The sequence below is a fragment of the Bubalus kerabau genome, chromosome 4 (assembly GCF_029407905.1).
Source record: "Bubalus kerabau isolate K-KA32 ecotype Philippines breed swamp buffalo chromosome 4, PCC_UOA_SB_1v2, whole genome shotgun sequence".
Classification (NCBI taxonomy): domain Eukaryota; kingdom Metazoa; phylum Chordata; class Mammalia; order Artiodactyla; family Bovidae; genus Bubalus; species Bubalus kerabau.
Genome location: NC_073627.1, coordinates 64,882,507 through 64,902,997, shown reverse-complemented (window position 1 = coordinate 64,902,997; position 20,491 = coordinate 64,882,507). Strand labels below are relative to the sequence as shown.

The 20,491-nt window shown below is 47.7% G+C and overlaps 1 long non-coding RNA gene across 3 annotated transcripts; it reads left to right on the top strand.

Moving 5' to 3' along the window:
• The first annotated feature begins 8,554 nt into the window (after positions 1-8,554).
• LOC129649781 (uncharacterized) lies at positions 8,555-20,237 on the top strand. Of its 3 annotated transcripts, XR_008713254.1 has the most exons (4): positions 8,555-8,821; positions 9,108-9,255; positions 13,310-13,427; positions 19,455-20,237. It is a non-coding gene; the product is annotated as an uncharacterized LOC129649781 (long non-coding RNA). The 3 variants fall into 3 exon arrangements; XR_008713252.1 differs by lacking the exon at positions 9,108-9,255 and having other exon boundaries at positions 13,310-13,422; XR_008713253.1 differs by lacking the exon at positions 9,108-9,255.
• The last annotated feature ends 254 nt before the right edge of the window (positions 20,238-20,491 follow it).

Below are 20,491 nucleotides of genomic sequence, written 5' to 3'. Positions count from 1 at the left end.
GATTCTCTCTGTGTAGCTTTAAAGGTGTCGTTCAAAAAACACCTTGAAAATCCATACAATGCTCTTCCTTACCCGTGACAGAGTTCTCATTGCTGTAGCCCTTGGCAGTTTTTAGAAATCCGCACCCAAACCCTTCTCCAAGTAGTCCTGGGTCCTAGTTCAGAGGAACATGCAATGGCGGAGCTGAGGCCAGTAAGGCACCAGTCAGGTCTCACACACTCTGGCAGCCTGATCGTCCAGGGACAGTAAGCCCTCTTTTTCCCTGCAGGAGGCTCACTTGACTTCCCTCCTGTGAGCTGCATTTCCCAGCCTGGGGGGAAAGAGGTCCCTGGAGATCTTTTCTCAGGGGCTCCTTCCCCGGAGCTGGGGAGGACCACGAGGACCCAACTCACAGGGGAAGGCAAAAGCACATGGACAGGTCTATGCTCTGTAGGAGAGCTCTAGTGAACCTCATCTCTCAGGAACATTCTAGCCTCCTATAGAGACACCTCTGTATGTGAAGCTACACACCCAACATAGGGGCAAATGGAGCCTGATTCTCCCCGTGGGGTGCTGATGCTTTGTGGCAAAGCACCTGCTTGATAATCCATCCACCTAGGCTTCCCTCGCCTTGACAGAGGTCCCATTGCTGTAGCCCTTGGCAGTTTCCAAAGAAGAAGACCCTTACCCTTCATAAAGTAGGCCTTTGTCCTAGTTTGAATGGAAAGGTAATAGCTGAGCTAAGGCCAATAAGGTGCCTGCCAAGTCTGACATACTCCCGTAGCCTTCACCTTCATGGAAAATAACTCTAGAATCTGGGAATGTCTTTGCAAGGCTGGCAAAGGGCAGTCAGGAACCAGCACCCTGCCTCTGGAATTACCGACTTCTGAGCAGATCTGGAGGTCTCCTTTAGGAGAAGCTAACCCATTCTTTCCAAATAGAGGCTTCCAAACAGGCCGGTTGGCTGCCTCTTCGCGCCCGAAGGAGGCCTGCTTTTCTCGCATCCTATGAAGCCCTGTTCCCAGCCTCTGGGAAAAGCGGATCTTGAAGATATTTTCTCAGGGGTTGTTTCCATGGAGCTGGGGCCGAGACCAGAGACCCAATCGAACAGGGGAAGGAAAACCACATGGACAAGTCTTTGCTCTCCAGGAGACCTCTAAGTGAAACTTACTGTGTCAGGAACGTTCTTGACTCCTATGGAGACACCCCTGTGTGTGAAGCTGCGTACCCAACAAGGGGGCACACAGGGCCTGATTCTCTCTTTGCAGCTTTGAAGCTGTCGTTCAAACAACAGCTTGAGAATCCATAGAATGCTCTCCCTTACCTCTGAGAGATTTCTCATTGCTGTAGCCTTTGGCAGTTTTTACAAATCCGCACCCAAACCCTTCTCCAAGTAGGCCTGGGTCCTGGTTTGGATGGCCATGCAATGGCGGAGCTGAGGTCAGTAAGGCACCAGTCAGGTGTCACACACTCTGGCAGCCTGCTCCTCCAGGGACAGTAAGGCCTATTTTTCCCTGCGGGAGGCTCGCTTGCCTTGCCTCCTGTGAAATGCATTTCCCAGCCTGGGCAAAAAGCGGTTCCTGGAGATCTTTTCTCAGGGGCTCTATCCCCAGAGCTGGGGTGGACCTCGGGGACCCATCTCACAGGGGAAGGAAAAACCACATGGACAGGTCTATGCTCTGTAGGAGACGTTAGTGTGTCTCATCTCTTAGGAACATTCCTGGCTCGTACAGAGACACCTCTGTGTGTAAAGCTACACACCGAACATAGGGGCACAGGGAGCCTGATTCTCTCCGTGGGGTGCTGATGCTTTGTGGCAAAGCACCTGTTTGAGGAGCCATCCGCTTACGCTTCCCTCGCCTTGACAGAGGTCTCATTGCTGTGTCTCTTGGCAGTTTGGAAAGAAGTAGACCCTTACCCTTTACCAAGTAGGCCCTGATCCTAGTTTGAAAGGAAAGGCAATAGCTGAGCTGAGGCCAGTAAGGCACCCGTCAACTCTGACATATTCCCGATGCCTGCTCCTTCATGGAAAATATTGCTAGAATCTAGGAATGTCTTTGCAAGGCTGGCAAAGGGCAGTCAGGAACGTCGACCCTGCCTCTGGAATATCTATCTTCTGAGCAGATCTGGAGGTCTCCTTCTGGAGAAGCTAACCCATTCCTTGCAAATAGAGGCTTCCAAACACAGGCCGGTTGGCTGCCTCTTCCTGCCTGAAGGAGGCTTGCTTTTCCTGCCTCCTATGATCCCTGGTTCCCAGCATGGGGGAAAAGCAGATCTTGGAGATCTTTGCTCAGGAGTTGTTTCCACAGAGCTGGGGTTGTGCCCAGAGACCCACACATACAGGGGAAGGCAAAACCACATGAACAAGTCTTTGCTCTCTAAGAGAGCTCTAGTGAACCTCAGTCTTTGACGAACGTTCTTGGCTCCTATGCGGACACCTCTGTGTGTGAAACTGCGTACCCAACATGGCGGCAGAGAGCCTGATTCTCTTTGTGCAGGTTTAATGCTGTCGTTCAGAAAACAGCTTGAGAATCCATACAATTCTCGCCCTTACCTCTGAGAGAGTTCTCATTGCAGTAGCCCTTGGCAGTTTGTAGAAATCTGCACCTAAACCCTTGTCCAAGTAGGCCTGAGTCCCAGTTCAGAGGAACAAGCAATGGCGGAGCTAAGACCAGTATGGAACCAGTCAGTTTTCACACACTCTGGCAGCCTGCTCCTCCAGGGACAGTAAGGCTTCTTTTTCTCTGCAGGAGGCTCACTTGCCTTACTTCCTGTGAACAGCTTTTCCCAGCCTGGGCGAAAAGCGGTTCCTGGAGATCTTTTCTCAGAGGCTGTTTTCTCGGAGCTGGGGTGGACCTCGGGGACCCAACTCACAGGGGAAGGCGAAACCACATGTACAGGTGAGCACTCTGTAGGAGAGCTCTTGTGAGCCTCATCTCTCAGGAACATTCTTGGCTCCTATAGAGACACTTCTGTGTGTGAAGCTGCGTACCTAACATAGGGGCACAGAGAGCCTGATTCTCTCAGTTCATTTTGACCCTGTTGTTCAGAAAACAGCTTGAGAATCCATAAAATGCTCTCCCTTACCGCTGAGAGAATTCTCACTGCTGTAGCCCTTGGCACTTTGTAGAAATCCGCAGCCAAACGCTTCTCCAAATAGGCCTGGGTCCTAGTTCGGAGGAACAGGCAATGGTGGAACTGAGGCCAGTAAGGCAACAGTCAGGTTTCACACACTCTGGCAGCCTGCTCCTCCAGGGACAGTAAGGCCTCTTTTTCTCTGCAGGAGATTCGCTTGCCTTACTTCCTGTGAACAGCGTTTCCCAGCCTCAGCGAAGCGGTTCCTGGAGATCTTTTCTCAGGGACAGTTTCCCCGGAGGTGTGGCGGACCTCGGGGACCCAACTCACAGGGGAAGGCAAAACCACATGGACAGGTCTATGCTCTGTAGGAGAGGTTTAGTGAACCTAATCTCTCAGGAAAATTCTTGGCTCCTATAGAGACAACTCTGTGTGTGAAGCTACACTCCCAACATTGGGGCACAGGGAGCTTGATTCTCTCCGTGGGGTGCTGATGCTTTGTAGTAAAGCACCTGCTTGAGAATCCGTCCTCTTAGGCTTCCCTCGCCTTGACAGAGGTCTCATTGCTGTAGCCCTTGGCAGTTTGCAAAGAAGAAGACCCTTACCCTTCATAAAGTAGGCCCTTGTCCTAGTTTGAATGGAAAGGCAATAGCTGAGCTGAGGCCAATAAGGAGCCAGTCCCGTCTGACACATTCCCAAAGCCTGCTCCTTCATGGAATATAACTCTAGAATCTTGGAATGTCTTTGCAAGGCTGGCAAAGGGCAGTCAGGAACCAGCACCCTGCCTCTGGAATTACCGACTTCTGAGCAGATCTGGAGGTCTCCTTTAGGAGAAGCTAACCCATTCCTTCCAAATAGAGGCTTCAAAACACAGGCAGGTTGGCTGCCTTTCGTGCCCGAAGAAGGCTTGCTTTTCTCTCCTCCTATGAACCCCAGTTCCCAGCCTCTGGGAAAAGTGGATCTTGAAGATATTTTCTCAGGGGTTGTTTCCACGGAGCTGGGGCCGAGCCCGGAGACCCAAAGCCACAGGGGAAGGCAAGACCACATGGAGACGTCTATACTCTGCAGCAGACCTCTAGTGAACCTCATCTCTCAGGAACATTCTTGGCTCCTATAGAGACACCTCTGTGTGTGAAGCTGCATACCTAACATAGGGGTTCTCTCTGTTCATTTTGATGCTGTCGTTCAGAAAACAGCTTGAGAATCCATACAATGCTCTCCCTTACCGCTGAGAGAATTCTCACTGCTGTAGCCCTTGGCACTTTGTAGAAATCCGCACCCAAACGCTTCTCCAAGTAGGCCTGGGTCCTAGCTCGGATGAACAGGCAATGGCAGAGCTGAGGCCAGTAAGGCAACTGTCAGGTTTCACACACTCTGGCAGCCTGCTCCTCCAGGGACTGTAAGGCCTCTTTTTCTCTGCAGGAGATTCGCTTGCCTTACTTCCTGTGAACAGCGTTTCCCAGCCTCAGTGAAGCGGTTCCTGGAGATCTTTCCTCAGGCACAGTTTCCCCGGATGTGTGGCGGACCTCGGGGACCCAACTCACAGGGGAAGGCAAAACCACATGGACAGGTCTATGCTCTGTAGGAGAGGTTTAGTGAACCTAATCTCTCAGGAACATTCTTGGCTCCTATAGAGACAACTCTGTGTATGAAGCTACACTCCCAACATTGGGGCACAGGGAGCTTGATTCTCTCCATGGGGTGCTGATGCTTTGTGGCAAAGCACCTGCTTGCGAATCCATCCTCTTAGGCTTCCCTCGCCTTGACAGAGGTCTCATTGCTGTAGCCCTTGGCAGTTTGCAAAGAAGAAGACCCTTACCCTTCATAAAGTAGGCCCTTGTCCTAGTTTGAATGGAAAGGCAATAGCTGAGCTGAGGCCAATAAGGAGCCAGTCCCGTCTGACACATTCCCAAAGCCTGCTCCTTCATGGAAAATAACTCTAGAACCTAGGAATATCTTTGCAAGGCTAGCAAAGGGCAATCAGGAACCAGCACCCTGCCTCTGGAATTACAGACTTCTGAGCAGATCTGGAGGTCTCCTTTAGGAGAAGCTAACCCATTCCTTCCAAATAGAGGCTTCAAAACACAGGCAGGTTGGCTGCCTTTTCGTTCCCGATGGAGGCGTGCTTTTCTCTCCTCCTACGAACCCCAGTTCCCAGACACTGGGAAAAGCGGATCTTGAAGATATTTTCTCAGGGGTTGTTTCCACGGAGCTGGGGGTGAGCCCGGAGACCCAAACGCACAGGAGAAGGCAAGACCACATGGACAAGTCTTTGCTCTTTAGTATAGCTCTAGTGAACCTCACTCTGTCAGGAACTTTCTTGATTCCTACGGAGACACACCTGTGTGTGAAGCTGTGTGCCCAACATAGGGGCACAGAGAGCCTGATTCCCCCTGTGCAGCGCTGAGTCTGGGCGGCTAAGCAACAGCTGGGAATGCAGCCTCGGGCGCTTCCCTTCCCTCTGACAGAGCTCTCCTTCGGGCCTTAAGCCCTCTGCAAGGAGGCATGGATCATAGGTGCAAAGGGAAGGGAAGAGCGGAGCTGAGGCCAGTAAGGCGCCCGCCAGTCACGTCTCCCCCACTTCCGCAGTCTTTTCCTTCCCCTGCGCGAAAGCTGGAAGCTGGGAAGGGCTTGGCGAGGCTCGCTCAGGCAGAGCAGCCTCTCGACAGGGGCTCTGTCCTATCGCGCCTGGGTACAGATCTGCAGCTCCGCCGGTGTGAAGCTCATTCGGTCTTTTCCAATACAGGCTTGCAAGAACCCGCCGACGGCCTAACTCATCTCTCCCGCGTGCTGGGACTGGGCATCCAGGCCTGGGCACAAAGCACTGCCTGGAGCTCTTTGCTAAGGGGCTGGTTCCCCTACGCTGGGGCTGTGCTAGGGAGCCCAAACGCACAAGTCAAGGCTCCAAAACACATCCACACGTCTCTGCTCTGCAACAGAGCTCCAGGGAAGCCCAGTCTGGCAGGCGCTTTCTGGGCACAAACGGAGGAACACTCTGGCTGTGGAGCTCCCTCCCCAAGACTGGGGCACTAGGACCCTGATTCCCTCCGTTTAGCGCTGAGTCTGGGTTGCCTAGCAACAGCTTGGGAACGCAGCCTGGGGCACTTCCCTTCCCTCCGACAGAGCTCTCCTGGCGGTAGGCCTTGGTAGTTTGCATACAATAGGGCAATAAGCCCTCTGCAAGTTGGCCTGGCTCCTAGGTCCAAAGGGCAGGCCAGAGCGGAGCTGAGGCTGTCAGGCTCCAGACACATCTCCCACACTCCTACATCCTGCTCCTACCCGGGCGTGAACGCTAGAAATTGGTAAGGTACCGGGAGCGTGGCAGGGGCGGGGCGAAACAGGGCGGCGCGGGTCGGGGTTCCGATCGGGAGGGGGTGGGGGGCGGTCCCAGTTGTGCTCTCGGGGGTCCCCACTGCGGCTGGAAAGGTACCGGGAGCGAGGCAGGGGCGGGGCGAAACCGGGCGGCGCGGGGCGGGTTTCCGGTCGGGAGGGGGTGGGAAGCGGTCCCAGTAGTGCTCTCGGAAGTGGCCACTGCGGCTGGAAACGCGCCGGGAGCGCACCGGGGCGGGGTAAACTCCGGCTGCGCGGGTCGAGATTACGATGGCTGTAGGTGGGGGTCGGTCCCAGTTGTGCTCCCGGGGTTCGCCACTGCGGCTGGGAACGCGCCTGGAGGGCGGCAGGGGCGGGGCGAACCCTGGCGCGAGGGGAGGGGGTCCGGTTGTGGCGGGGGTTGGCTCTTGGCGGGGATGGGGAGGGCTTCCCAGTTGTGCTCTCAGGGGTCTCCACTGAGGCTGGGAACACCCATTTCGTCCGCTCCTGGGTCCCCAAGGATCGCCATTCCGTGGGTGCAGCGGAGGGCTGCGGACCACTGGTAAGGGCACTGGGACTGCGTGGAGCAGGGAACCACGTATTCCGCCCTCTGTTGGCACATTCTCGGAGCTCCCCCACCTGGCGGTCGCAGAAAGGCCTCGCCTTTGGGGTCAAGGCCTTTACCGCTCCACCCCTCTGCTGAAAAATCTCCGAGTCTGCGCGGGTTTCCCAAGCAGCCTAGTGTCCGCTAGAAGTCCAAGGGACAGAACCCTGAACTCTGGTCGGCTGGCCCAGCCCTGCTTCTGGCACTTTGTAGGCCAGCGGGCCCTTGAGCACCTACTGGGATGGGAAAGCGAAGGGTCCACGGATTGCACCCTAGAAACTTAGTAGGGTGCATGGATTTCAAACCCTGGTGGCCGCCCAGGCAGCAAAGAAGGGGGGAGGGTACCTTGCTGCCCTTTCATGTCAGAATCTGTGTCTGTCCTGCTGCGTGGGCCTTTTCATGGGGACCCTGTGGAAGAAAAGTTTGGTGTTTTGGAACTGAATAATTAGAACGTGTAAAAAGTTTAAATTATGTGGTGGTGTAATTAAAACAAAACCAAGCTCCAAGTGTTTTTCAAATGGAGGTCCTAATATTGAAGGCCTGTTTCCTTCCATTGTGGCATTTATCAAGAAGTGTGCGGGATATTTTTTTTTTTTTTAAGAAAAGTGTTCGAAGTGAGGGAAACAGGAAACCCAGAGGTGCCCCTGTAGTTTGGGGAAGGCCTAAGGAGGTCACTTGGAAATGCTGCTTGCTGTGGGGTGGGGCAGATTGGCTGTGCAGGCTTGTCCTTTGCATGTATGTTCTTGTGTGTGGAAACCCAGCTCGGAGCCATCTCCTGATGTGTAAGCATTTCGCAGACAAACCTTGAGCTAAGCAATGCATTTTTTCCTGAGGAAATGTTTGTCATAAGTGATATAAATATCCTATGTATTTCCGCTAGACTCTGGCTTCAGGTCGGTTCCCCCAAACGGCTCAGAAGCAACTTGAACAAAACAGTATGTTTTCCTCCTAGCTTGTTCTCCTTATCTATATTAAGGAAATGATATATTTGCCTTGAATACTGCCTTTCTTCAAGATTCAGGTCTATCAAATTTTGGCCCGGGATGACTCACCTGCTGCCAATGTTATCTCAAGGCATATCGTGGGGGAGGGGCCTGCTGCCATTCCCTGAGACAGTGCCTTTCTTTCCTTAGCTGACTGCTAGTGCCTGTAGAATACCTGGCTAGAGCCCAGCAGGGCATACATCCAGCCTCAAGACTAAGTCAGCAGCTTTCTCTATATCTTTTATACTTTAATAACAATTGATGACACAAAAGCTCTGAGCGATCAAACCATATCGAATATTTATTTCAGATTGAAGATGCATTCCATGTGATTGCCATCTTAAGTCTTTCCATCATTATGGAATATCTGTCCATGTATTCAGGATAGTTTTCAGCCAGGGTGTATAATTTCCAGTGTGCCAGTCTTGCATCGTCGTTAATACATGGCAAAGTGTTGTATTCATGTTGACATTATTGAAAGGGAATTTTTTAAAATTCCTTTTCAGATTATTATCTGCTAATATATACAGAGAAAACTGTGTAATCATTCGTTTTTATCAGTTTGGACAGCTTGAGAGTTGTCTTTAATTTCTTTTCTTTCTTATACTTTAAGATTTTCCGGGCACATACATGTACTGCCTCACCCCTAATCTCAGTCATGTGTGCAAAGAACTTCTGTCCTTTTATTTGTTTATTTATTTGTTGCAACATTGAATTCGTTTGGACTATGCTGGGTCTCTGCTGCAAGATGGAAGTCGCTAGGACCTCTGGACTGCAGTCTGCCATCTCTTCCTGACCTCTTGTTGACCTCTGCAGAATCCTGGTTGGTGGGAGCTTGTTAGTTCCTTGTTCCTTACCAGGACCTCCTGTGGTAAGTGGTTTCTCTTCTCTGTTGCCTGGTAAGGGTGGATGGTCATGGGCATCCCAAAGCTAGCTAGAAGTCAGTGATTTAGGCAGGCTTGCGCATAGATCTGGGAGAAGGCAATGGCACCCCACTCCAGTACTCTTGCGTGGAAAATCCCATGGACGGAGGAGCCTGGTAGGCTGCAGTCCATGGGGTCGCTAAGAGTCGGACACCACTGAGCGACTTCACGTTCACTTTTCACTTTCATGCATGGGAGGAGGAAATGGCCACCCACTCCAGTGTTCTTGCCTAGAGAACCCCAGGGACTGCGGGGCCTGGTGGGCTGCCGTCTACGGGGTCGCACAGAGTCGGACACGACTGAAACGACTTAGCAGCGGCAGCGGCGGCGGCAGCAGCAGCAGAAGCAGTGCATCGATATCAAAAGGGTTGCGAACAGTCAGGTAGGATCACATATGTCACCGTGAAACACTACTTCTCCACGTAGCCAAAGCTAACCAAAGATTTCTGTCCTAGGTCAACCTAGAAGAGATCACTCAAGAGGTAAAGAAACTGAAACTCCATTAGCAAAGGCAGTTCAACCTCTCAAGAAAACTCGTGCTAGGCACAGAACTCTTTCCTGGGGGTCCACTTTCCCTACAACCTCCTTATCCCATTCTGTACCCATTCCTTTGCTTCCCCCATCCTGAAACTGCCACCTGGAAGACAGAACTACTTCGTTTTCCTTCCTCAAGTGCCATTGCATTCCACATCCCTTCGTGTAATAACAAGTCATGCATTTCCCTTCAGCAACCAAGAACTGACTTTTATATTGGCATTCGATATAGCGCGCCACCCCCCACCAACAAGAACAGAACAGAACAAAACAAAACAATTGCTTTCTTACATTTAACATGTCAGGATGGTGCCAGACACTATTCATGGAGAGTCAAAAATCTCTTTTGTTTCTGTGTAAAAGGGAGGGCCTTTCAAGTCGTGAGTGTTTCAGAACTTTCATTTCTTTGGAAATGACCTAGCTATTCAATACACTGGCGTCACTTAGTTTAGCACAAGGATAGAAACTCGGGGAACCAAAACACCTGGAGAAACGTTTGTCAGTTCAGTTCAGTTCAGTTGCTCAGTCGTGTCTGCCTCTTTGGGACCCCGTGGCCTGCAGGACGCCAGGCTTCCGTGACCGTCACCAACTCCAGGGGCTTGCTCAAACTCATGTCCATCGAGTCAGTGATGCCATCCAACCATCTTATCCTCTGTCGTCCCCTTCTCCTCTGCCTTCAATCAAGACTATGAGAGGCAGATATTTTAGAGTATAATTATTGTTAAGGGTTTGTCTAAAAGCTCATATCCCATTTACATTTTTTACTTTTGTTGTTGTCGTTTCCGGGTACTTTCTTGCTGACGAACGAGCTTGTGACGGGTATAACAATAGAGCAATTTTTACCTCAAAAGAAACCTAGGCACTATGAACAGGTTGTGCTTAATGTTGTTGACTCTTAGACATGTCTAGAGTGGAGGAGCAAAACCAAAAACACTAGCTATTTCCTATTGACTAGTTCCCAGCTCATGGGACTCTGACTTCCATTTAGGTCAATGTTTTCTTGTATTCCCAGGAGTTTGATTTGGAAGGGCTGCCTTGTCTTGAGACCATTGAAATCAGAACTCAGAACTTGAGCAATCTTATCAAAAACCACAAGGCTCACACTGACACATACCTAAATCCAGAGAGCCAGACAAGACATCTTCCAGTTTTCCGCCTGAGATTTAAAATATTTCTTTGAGCCGGTCTTCTGGGGAGTGGGGAGGGGGGTGGGGCTGGCAGCGAGGCAGGCTTGGGTAACAAGCTAATTGTTGGTCATTGCATATGCAAAGAACCAGGTTTCCGGGTTCCAAGGAAAAAAGTTTCCTTGGTAACCAACTTTGTCTGGTTCTATAGCATATCATGGCCCTCCTAGGTCAGGCCATCTTGCCTTTCTGTAGTCCTCGTTGGATCCCTAAATCATAGACAGCTTGGATTGTCTCTGTGGGGTGGATGTATTGTCCTCGTGTTTGACCTGGCGGCAGTAGCGAGGTCCGAGAGCCTCTGCTGGAACCGGGCGTGGGGGCGTGGGGGCGGGGCTCACCGGGAGCCCCCGGTGAAGGTGGGCAGCGTGCCAGGGGCGGGGCGAACCCGGGCGGCGCGGGTCGGGAATCGGGTCGTGGCGGGGGTGGGGGGCGGTCCCAGTTGTGCTCTCGGGGGTCCCCACTGCGGCTGGGAAAGCACCGGGAGCGCGGGGCGGGGGTCGGGTCCTGGCGGGGGTGGGGGAGGCCTTCCCAGTTGTGCTCTCGGAGGTGGCCACTGCGGCTGGAAATGCGCCGGGAGCGCGCCCGCGGCGGGGTAAACCCGGGCTGCGCGGGTCGAGATTCCGATGGCTGTGGGTGGGGGATCGGTCCCAGTTGTGCTCCCGGGGGTGTCCACTGCTGCTGGGAACCCGCCGGAAGCGCGGCAGGGGCGGGGAGAACCCTGGTGGCGCGGGGAGAGGGGTGGGGTCCGGTCGCGGCGGGGGTCGGCTCCTGGCGGGGGTGGGGGAGGGCTTCCCACTTGTGCTCTCGGGGTTGCCATTGTGGCTGGGCACGCCCATTTCGTGCGCTCCTGGGTCCCCAAGGATCGGCATCCAGTGGGCGCAGCGGACGGGTGCGGACCACAGGTCAGGGCACTGGGATTGCGTGGAGCAGGGAACCACGTATTCCGCCCTCTGTTGGCACATTCTCGGAGCTCCCCCACCTGGCGGTCGCAGAAAGGCCTCGCCTTTGGGGTCAAGGCCTTTACCGCTCCACCCCTCTGCTGAAAAATCTCCGAGTCTGCGCGGTTTTCCCAAGCAGCCTAGTGTCCGCTGGAAGTCCAAGGGACAGAACCCTGAACTCTGGCCGGCTGGCCCAGCCCTGCTTCTGGCACTTTGTATGCCAGCAAGCCCTGGAGCACCTGCTGGGATGGGAAAGGGAAGGGTCCACGAATTGCACCCTAGAAACTTAGTAGGGTGCATGGATTTCAAACCCTGGTGGCCGCCCAGGCAGCAAAGAAGGGGGGAGGGCACCTTGCTGCCCTTTCGTGGCAGAATCTGTGGCTGTCCTGCTGCGTGGGCCTTTTCATGGGGACCTTGTGCAATAAAAGTTTGGTGTTTTGGAACTGAATAATTAGAATGTGTAAAAAGTTTAAATTATGTGGTGGTGTAATTCAACACAAAACAAAACCAAACCAAGCTCCAAGTGTTTGGCACAGGGAGGTTTATATATTGAAGGCCCGTTTTCCTTCCACTGTGGCATTCTATCAAGAAGTGTGCGGGTTTTGTTTTGTTTTATATTTTTTTAAGAAAAGTGTTCGAAGTGAGGGAAACAGGAAACCCAGAGGTGCCCCTGTAGTTTGGGAAAGGCCTTAGGAGGTCACTTGGAAATGCTGCTGGCTGTGGGGGAGGTGCAGTTGGGCTGTGCAGATGGGCTGTGCAGGCTTGTCCTTTGCATGCATGTTCTTGTGTGTGGAAACCCAGCTTGGCGTCATCTCCTGATGTGTAAGCATTTCGCAGACAAACCTTGAGCTAAGCAATGCATTTTTTCCTAAGGAAATGATTGTCTCAAGCGATGTAAATATCCTATGTTTTGTGCTAGACCCTGGCTTCAGGTCGGTTCCCCCAAAAGGCTCAGAAGCAACTTGAACAAAACAGTATATTTTCCTCGTACCTTGTTCTCCTCATCTATGTTAAGGAAATGCTATATTTGCCTGGAATACTGCCTTTCTTCAAGATTCATGTCAATCAGTTTTTTTGCCGCGGATAAGTCACCTGCTGCCAATGTTATCTCAAGGCATGTCATGGGGGAGCGGCCTGTTGCCATTCCCTGAGACAGTGCCTTTTTTTCCTTAGCTGACTGCTAGTGCCTGTAGAATATCTGGCTAGAGCCCAGCAGGGCGTACACCCCGCCTCAAGTCTAAGTCAGCGGCTTTATCTATCTCTTTCATACTTTAATAACAGTTGATGGCACAAAAGCTCTGAGCGATCAAATCATATCGAATCTTCATTTCAGATTGAAGATTCATTCCATGGTGTTGCCATCTTGTCTTTCCATCATTATGGTATATCTGTCCATGTATTCAGGATATTTTTCAGCCAGGGTGTATAATTTCCTGTGTGCCAGTCTTTTCATCCTCGTTACATCCATGGCAAAGTATTTTATTCATGTTGACATTATTGAAAGAGAATTTTTTTAATTCCTTTTCAGAGCATTATCGGCTAATGTATACAAATAAAACTCTGTAATCATTCGTTTTTATCAGTTTGGACAGCTTGATTGTTGTCTTTAATTTCTTTACTTTCTCATACTTTAAGTTTTTCCAGGCACATACATGTACTGCCTCACCCCTAATCTCAGTCATGTGTTCAAAGAACTTCTGTCCTTTTATTTATTTATTTGTTTATTTATTTATTTTTATAACATTGAAATAATTTTAACTATGCTGTGTTTTGTTGCTAGATGGAAGTTGCTAGACCTCTGGACTGCTGTCTCTCCCATTTCTTGCTGACCTCTGCAGAATCCTTGTTGGTGGGAGCTTGTTAGTTCCTTGTTCCTTACCAGGACCTTCTGTGGTAAGGTGACTCCTGCAGGTGTTTTCTCTTCTATTTTGCCTGGAAGGTTGGGTGGTCACTGGTTCAGTTAACAGAGTGTCTTTTGGTTCTCTGGAATAAGGTCCTTCACACAGTCAATGTATAAAATCTTAAAAGTCAATATTTGAAATAATGTATATTCCTAATTTGGTAAGTTGGCTTTTTTGTTGTGTGTTACAACTCATCACCAGACCAAAATCATGGAGACCTTTTGTTGTTTTCTCAAATTGTATAGTTTTTTAAATGGAATTCCGGTGTTAGTTGCAAAGTTTGTGCTTCTGTTCATTTCATTTTTTTTAATAAACAGTTATTTATTTCTAGTTCATTGATCACTGCTTTACAATATCGGTTTGATTTGTCATACATCCATGCGAACGAACCATAGACGTACTTGTGTCCCCTCGCTCTGGAAACTCCCTCCCACATCCCATCCATCCCCACCTCTCTAGGTTATTACAGAGCCCCAGTTTGAGTTCCCTGAGTCCTAACAGCAAATCCCACTGGTTGTCTACTTACAAATGTTGGTGTACATGCATCCATGTTGCTCTCTCCATTCCCCACCCTGGTCCGTAAGTCTGTCCTCTATGTCTGCATCTCCGGTGCTGCTATGTGAACAGATTCGTCAGACCCATCCTTCTCGATTCCATGTTTTCCTCTTTCTGACTGACTTTCCTGTTTAATATGCTCTCGGTTCATCCCCTTCCTTAGAACGGACTCAAATATGTTCCTTTTTATGGCTGCATTCCATCCAGGCTCTGACTGTTCCTTAGCCGTGTTTTGAGGAGGGTCATGGAGCCATTGTGCTCCATTTCAGTTTGGGCTTCCAGTCTGAGTGCTCACAGCAGAGCTGTTTGTGGGTGAGCCCTCTGAGGTCTGTGAGCATGGGGCTGCCCGCTCTTCCCTGGTGGGAGCTCTGTCTCCTCAGGACCCTCAGGACTCGGGCTCCAGGTTTATGGGGCTGCATCCCAGCTGAGAGGAGAGGGGTTGCCTCAGTGCCCACCAGCAGGGAGACGCTGCAAGAGGGGAAAATGAGGACGAAGTAGATGTTTCCTGTGTCCAGCTGAGCGCTGACCGGAGGTCCATCTCAGAGCACGCGGGGGGTGGGGGGGGTGGGGAGAGCTCCATGTACAAATGGCAGGTTTTCAGTTCGATTTCTGTTCGATGGCCTAGAGGATGACCTTCACAGATGTTCTTCTGAGTAGTTGGCCAGTTTTCCTGTCCCTGTTTCTTCAGAAGAGTGTCCTTTCCTCTTGGCTCATTCCTGGTTTGATTTTCATGAACTGACCACGTCCATGTGGGTTCACTCCTGGGCTCTCTCTTCTTTCCTGGAGTCCCTGTGTCTGTGTTCCTGCCAGTTCCTCACTGTGGTGGTTACTACAGGGCCGTGCTGTAGTTTGAAGTCGGAGAGGAAGATATCTCCAGCAGTGATCTTCTTTCTCAGAGTCTTCTTGGCCCTTTAAGGTCCTGTTCAATATTAGCAGCCTACTAGTAGGAGTATTTCTGTTTCTGTGAAAAGGCCATTGAATATCATTTTGTGATGGCAGTCAGTGTATTTGTTGATGGCTTTGTTTGAAATGGGCATTTGAATTCCTCTTGTTCCAGTGTTTGAGCGTGGTGTCGTTTTCTGTTTATTTGTGTTTTCTTTGGTTTCTTTATCAGTGCTTTCTAGTTTTCTGACTACTGGTCTTTTATGTCCTTGATTAAGTTTGTTGCTAGATGTTTTATTCTTTTGGGTGCAATTATAAGTGAGATTTTCTTAATGTTTGTTTCTGTTTGTTATTAGTTTATAGAAACGCAAGTGATTTTTATATATTGATTGGGATTGTAAGTTGTAGTAGTTTCTATGATTGTAAATTGATCGAAAATTATTCAACTTTACTGAATGTAGTCTAACAACTTTTTGTGAAGTTATGGGGAACATTTTATTTGCAAAATCTGTTTGTTCTGCAGACCCAAGGCACAGTGGTTACTAATAGAGTTCCCACAGTACTTCTTCATTCCATGTGGACTCCTACAAGGACAGTGGAGCATCACAGCTTCCCTTGAACTTCGCCTAAGTCTGAACTCTATAGAAAATTTTCTGCCTGTCTAATTCGATTTTCTTTTATGGTATCGACTTGTTTGTTTTGAAACATAATTTCCTTTCTGGGTAAAATGTACAGAAAACTCCTATCAAAGGGAAAAAGTGCTCGCATTTGCCACATCATCTAAATCACTCTATGTGTTTTATTCAAAGTGGGTGCATTCTCCTGCAGAACCTCCACATAATCTCCAAAATCAGGACATCATTTGGTTTCTGCACTAATTATAGTGCAGTATCCACAGCCCCACTTCCCTTTCAGCAATTGTTCAATTGTATGAATATATCTTTTCTTCCCACCCCCCCACCCCCGCTTTTTTTTTTTTTAGGAATGCTATGGAGATGTACGTTGATTTGGACAAACTTGATGGACTTAGAGCAGACAGTGAATATGGGATCTGTGTGGCCTTTTCTATATGGATATTTTTCGCTAAAGATGGTTTTAATGTTTATTCATGTTATAAAATGTGTGAATCCTGCATTCTTTTTTTTTCTCCACAGTAATTAAAAATAAATAACATGCCATTTACCATTTAGCTATTTGTAAGCATACAGTGTTGTAGTATGAACTCCCTTTCCTTGTTTTGCACACCGGTTTATTATGTGTACCTTCGTGCGTGCTTTGAAGAAACTCAGGAAACTGAGTCAGTGACTGAAATGGCCCAAGATATCACCTTAGATACCATCTTCATCTAAAACCAAATCAGGGGCTTCCTGGTGGTCCAGTAGCTAAGACTGGACACTCCCAAAGAAGGTGGCCCAGGTTCAATCCCTTTTCCGAGAACTAGATCTCCCATGCCACAACGCAGAGTTGCATCCTTTACCTAAATATCTGGCTGGCTTCAATGAAGGTCGATCTGGTGCAGCCAAATACAAAAAAAAATCAATATTAATAAAAATAAAACCAAAGGAAAGGAAGGATATGGTCGTTCTACAGATTTACATCTTAGGTTTTCCTATTGATTTAAAAAAAAAAGAGTTTCACAAGACTGTCATCCTTCTATCTGGTATATGCTGAGGATTCCTTTGAAATGAGATTTCTCTTCTAAATGTGACTCACAGAAGAGCCATCTTGAACTTGGGTGTGAGAGATGAGCATGTGTCCTCTTAAAAAAAAGAAAGTTAATTAGATCCAACTAATTCTCATGCTGAAGTGGTATATTTTGGGGTAGCATTTGCTTCCCTTCACTTTGGATGTATCCCAATTTACTTACACAGTCATCGCCCGAAGACATCCTGATATTTGAAAGTCTTTAGCTGTTAGAAGTAGAGCTGTGTGTAATTGTGTGATACTTTTTGTCTGGACACTTTTTCAAAGCTGTTTAGTAAGTGCTAGGCGTGTAGTGTTCAGGTCACAGGTGAGCCTTGTTTAGCTGTGGAAAAATCCAGCTAAGTTTCTCTGGCACGTGGGATCTTCCTGGGTAAGGGATTGAACTTGAGTGTCTTGCATCGTCATGCAGATTCTTTACCACTGAGCCACCAGAGAAGCCCCGCGCCCCCTCCCCCATTTTTGAGCTTACTGGATCTAATAGGTGTGCAGTGCTACTTCACTGCTGTTTTACCTTGTAATTTCCTAATGACATATGATTTTGAGTATTTTTGATATGCTGATTTACTATCTGTATCTTTCATTTGACCAGGAGTTCAGATTTACACACTTTTAATGATGTTGTTTGTTCCAGATATTTTGGTATATTTGGAGTACGATCCTTTATCATATATGTATTTTGTCAGTACATTTTTCTGTGGCTTGCATTTAAGTTGTGTGAATAAGGTTTTTCACAGTTTAAATTTATAATTTTTTAAAGTTCATGTTATAATTTTTATGTCCGTTTTTGGATAGACTTTAGTGTGTTTTTTTTTTTTAATTAAATTTCATAAGCAGAACTAAGGTACTGTAGATACAGTTTTAAGCAAAGCTGCGGTACCATAGATACAATTTTGCCTTTTGTCTGTTGAGACGTTTGAGTGAGGTTGGTATACATTGTAAAATTATATCTACATTCATTTGACTGGATATGACTTCCAATTATTTGTATAATCGGTTTTGGAGATGTCATGAGAAGTCAGTTTCCCCAAGGGAAACTGGGTGGGTTCTGTGAAACATGAACTGTCTTGGATCCCTGGGAATCACTTTCTGTTTTTCTGGCTTTGGACTTGACTTGTTTGGATATTTCATACTAGTGGAATCACAGAACGTTTCTCCTATTTTGGTCTGGTTTATTTCACTTAATATAATGACCATAAGGTTCGTCCACATTGTGGCATTGTCAGAATTACCGACTTTGAAGAGCCGAATCAGATTCCAATGTGTGTCTACCACAGTTTGTTTATGGAACTGGCTGTCCATGGACACTTAGATTGCCTCCGTTTGTTGGCCAGTGTGAATCACGCTGTTGTGACTATGACTGCAGCAATATGCATTTTTTCAGCCCCTTTTCCAAACCTTTTGGGTACATAGCATGAATTAGAATTGAAATATCTGTTTGTTCCATGTGTTAGTTTTGGAGTAATTTCTGTAGTGTCTTGTGCAGTGGCAGAACCATTTCAGTTTATCTTTTTGTATGATAGAATGCTGTTCAAGCTTTTGAATATACCCTGTGATGCATATTCATTCACCCACCAATGGACACTTGAATAGGTTCTACCTTTGGGCTATTGTGAATAAGGTCGCTATGAATACTTGTGTACCAGTTTTTGTTTGAAGTATTAACAACTACATAGTACTACGTATGAAAGAAACCACAAGGACCTACTCTATAGTTTCAGAAACTGTATTGAATATCTTATGATAGCGTATAATGGAACAGAATCTCCAAAGGAATATATGAAAAAGACACAATACCCTGATAATTATTGTGCCAACACTGTGTATTTCTACACACCACTAAAATATTCACATTCGTAAGTATATTTCACTGCTTGGTTGTATAAAAATAGAGAATTCGAACAGAGAAGAAATAAACTTCCTGTCATTGCTCATCATCATTTATGCACTATTACTACCTGTAACACTCGTTGTATAAATAAGTGCTAGACTAGGAACTTACATTCGTGTAAACCAAGAGATGGTGAAGGGGTAAGGAAGTACAACTTACTGAATTCCTTAACGAAGGATTATGGAACTCTATGCACATGAAGTGAATGAAAGTCAAACGGTTTAGTTTAGCCACATTCTTCCTAGAGTGATGAGCTTCCACCCCAGCCAATGTTAGCTCACAATTAAATCCTGCAGTCATCTGGCCTCAGTGTGTGCTTCTTGCCATCCAGAACGCAAAAGTGAGGAAGTCCTGACAAAATCGTTGCTATTTTTCTTTTTTGGATTTGTATTTTATCGCAGGGCTTGGGAAAAAGAGGGCCTAGCCTGTTTTCAGAGTTGCATCCCAAGGCTTGCTCTGGCGTGTTACCTATGTTGACAAACTGCTGATCCTGTTCAACAAAGGACAGTGATCTGCACGTCAGTAACTGTTGCTTGAGCTGGAATAGTAGGCATCCCTTCAAGTGCAGTCCTTCATGCTGAAGCAGGTCTATCTGAAGCAGTAGCATAAGATGAACACATTGATCATATAGACATCGCATCCCATGAATTTGTAAGAATTTTTCAGGTATACCCATCATCATTGGAGGAACCGACTTGTCCCAGTAATAACTGGAGTACCCAGCATAACAACAGTTCCTTGACTAAATAATATGCTTATGGGTACTTCTTCCAGCGTTCTTTCTCCTACTTCGGTCATGAACAGGAGAAGCTGATGGCAGTGGTTCTTGAAATGTGTATCGATTCCTCAGCGGCACAGTCAGTAAATACTCTGCCTACCAGTGCAGGATATGGAAGTGATGTGGGTTTGATCCCTGGGTCGGGAAGATAACAATTCATACACTCGTTTTATGTGAACAAGTTTTATACTCATGAGTGTTTTTCTTCTGTATACAGAATATATAGCTGAACTATAAAGAAAGCTGAGCGCAGAAGAATGGATGCTTTTGAACTGTGGTGTTGGAGAAGACTCTTGAGAGTCCCTTGGGTTGCAAGGAAATCCAACCAGTCCATCCTAAAGGAAATCCGTTCTGGGTGTTCATTGGAAGGAATGATGGTGACGCTGAAACTCCAGTTTTTGGAGAGCTGACTCATTTGAAAAGACCCTGATGTTGGGAAAGATTGAAGACAGGAGGAGAAGGGGACGACAGCGGATCAGCGACCCAATGGTTACGAGTTTGGGTAAACTCTGGGAGTTGGTGATGGACAGGGAGGTCTGGCGTGCTGCGGTTCAATGGGGGTCGCAAAGAGTCGGACACGACCGAGCGACTGAACTGAACTGAACAGGAAAACAAATGCTGTTCAAGGACACTGAAAGAACCCTGATGTTGAAAAGCAGATCTGTATTGTGAGCAATGCTTAGAAATCCAGGAGTTGACACGTAGTATTACGCCTATCATCCTTGTAGTTCCCTCAGTGAAATATGTTGTGAAAAGCTCTTCATTTGTGGTATAGATTCATGAAGAAGCTAAATAGCACGAATCCTTTACGTTGACAACTGTGAATTTAAATCTCCTGTGAATCCTATGTGACAACCACACATACCAACATGATTTATTAGTATTCTATCAATATTTTTAGTCCTACTGTATTTCAACTAAAAATGTCACTATACAATGGTACATGAAGTCAAGACATAAAATCAGGGCAAATACAAAATATTCCATCCTTTGAGAAACAGAGCGAAAAAATATTGTGCTTTGACTATTGCATTTTTATGTAGTAGATCCTTAAGTATTTTATTCACCACACCCAACTGAATGGTCCACAAATGCTTCAGAGAGGAAAGGATTATTTCTCTTTAATAATGAGGAGTTCAACTGCTCTCAAAGCAAATACCAGACAGTAATCACCATGCAGGACAAAGTTGATTATTCATATTTAGATTACTCATTCGTTAGCTTGCCAAAGGTTCTAGATCTGTTACCACATTA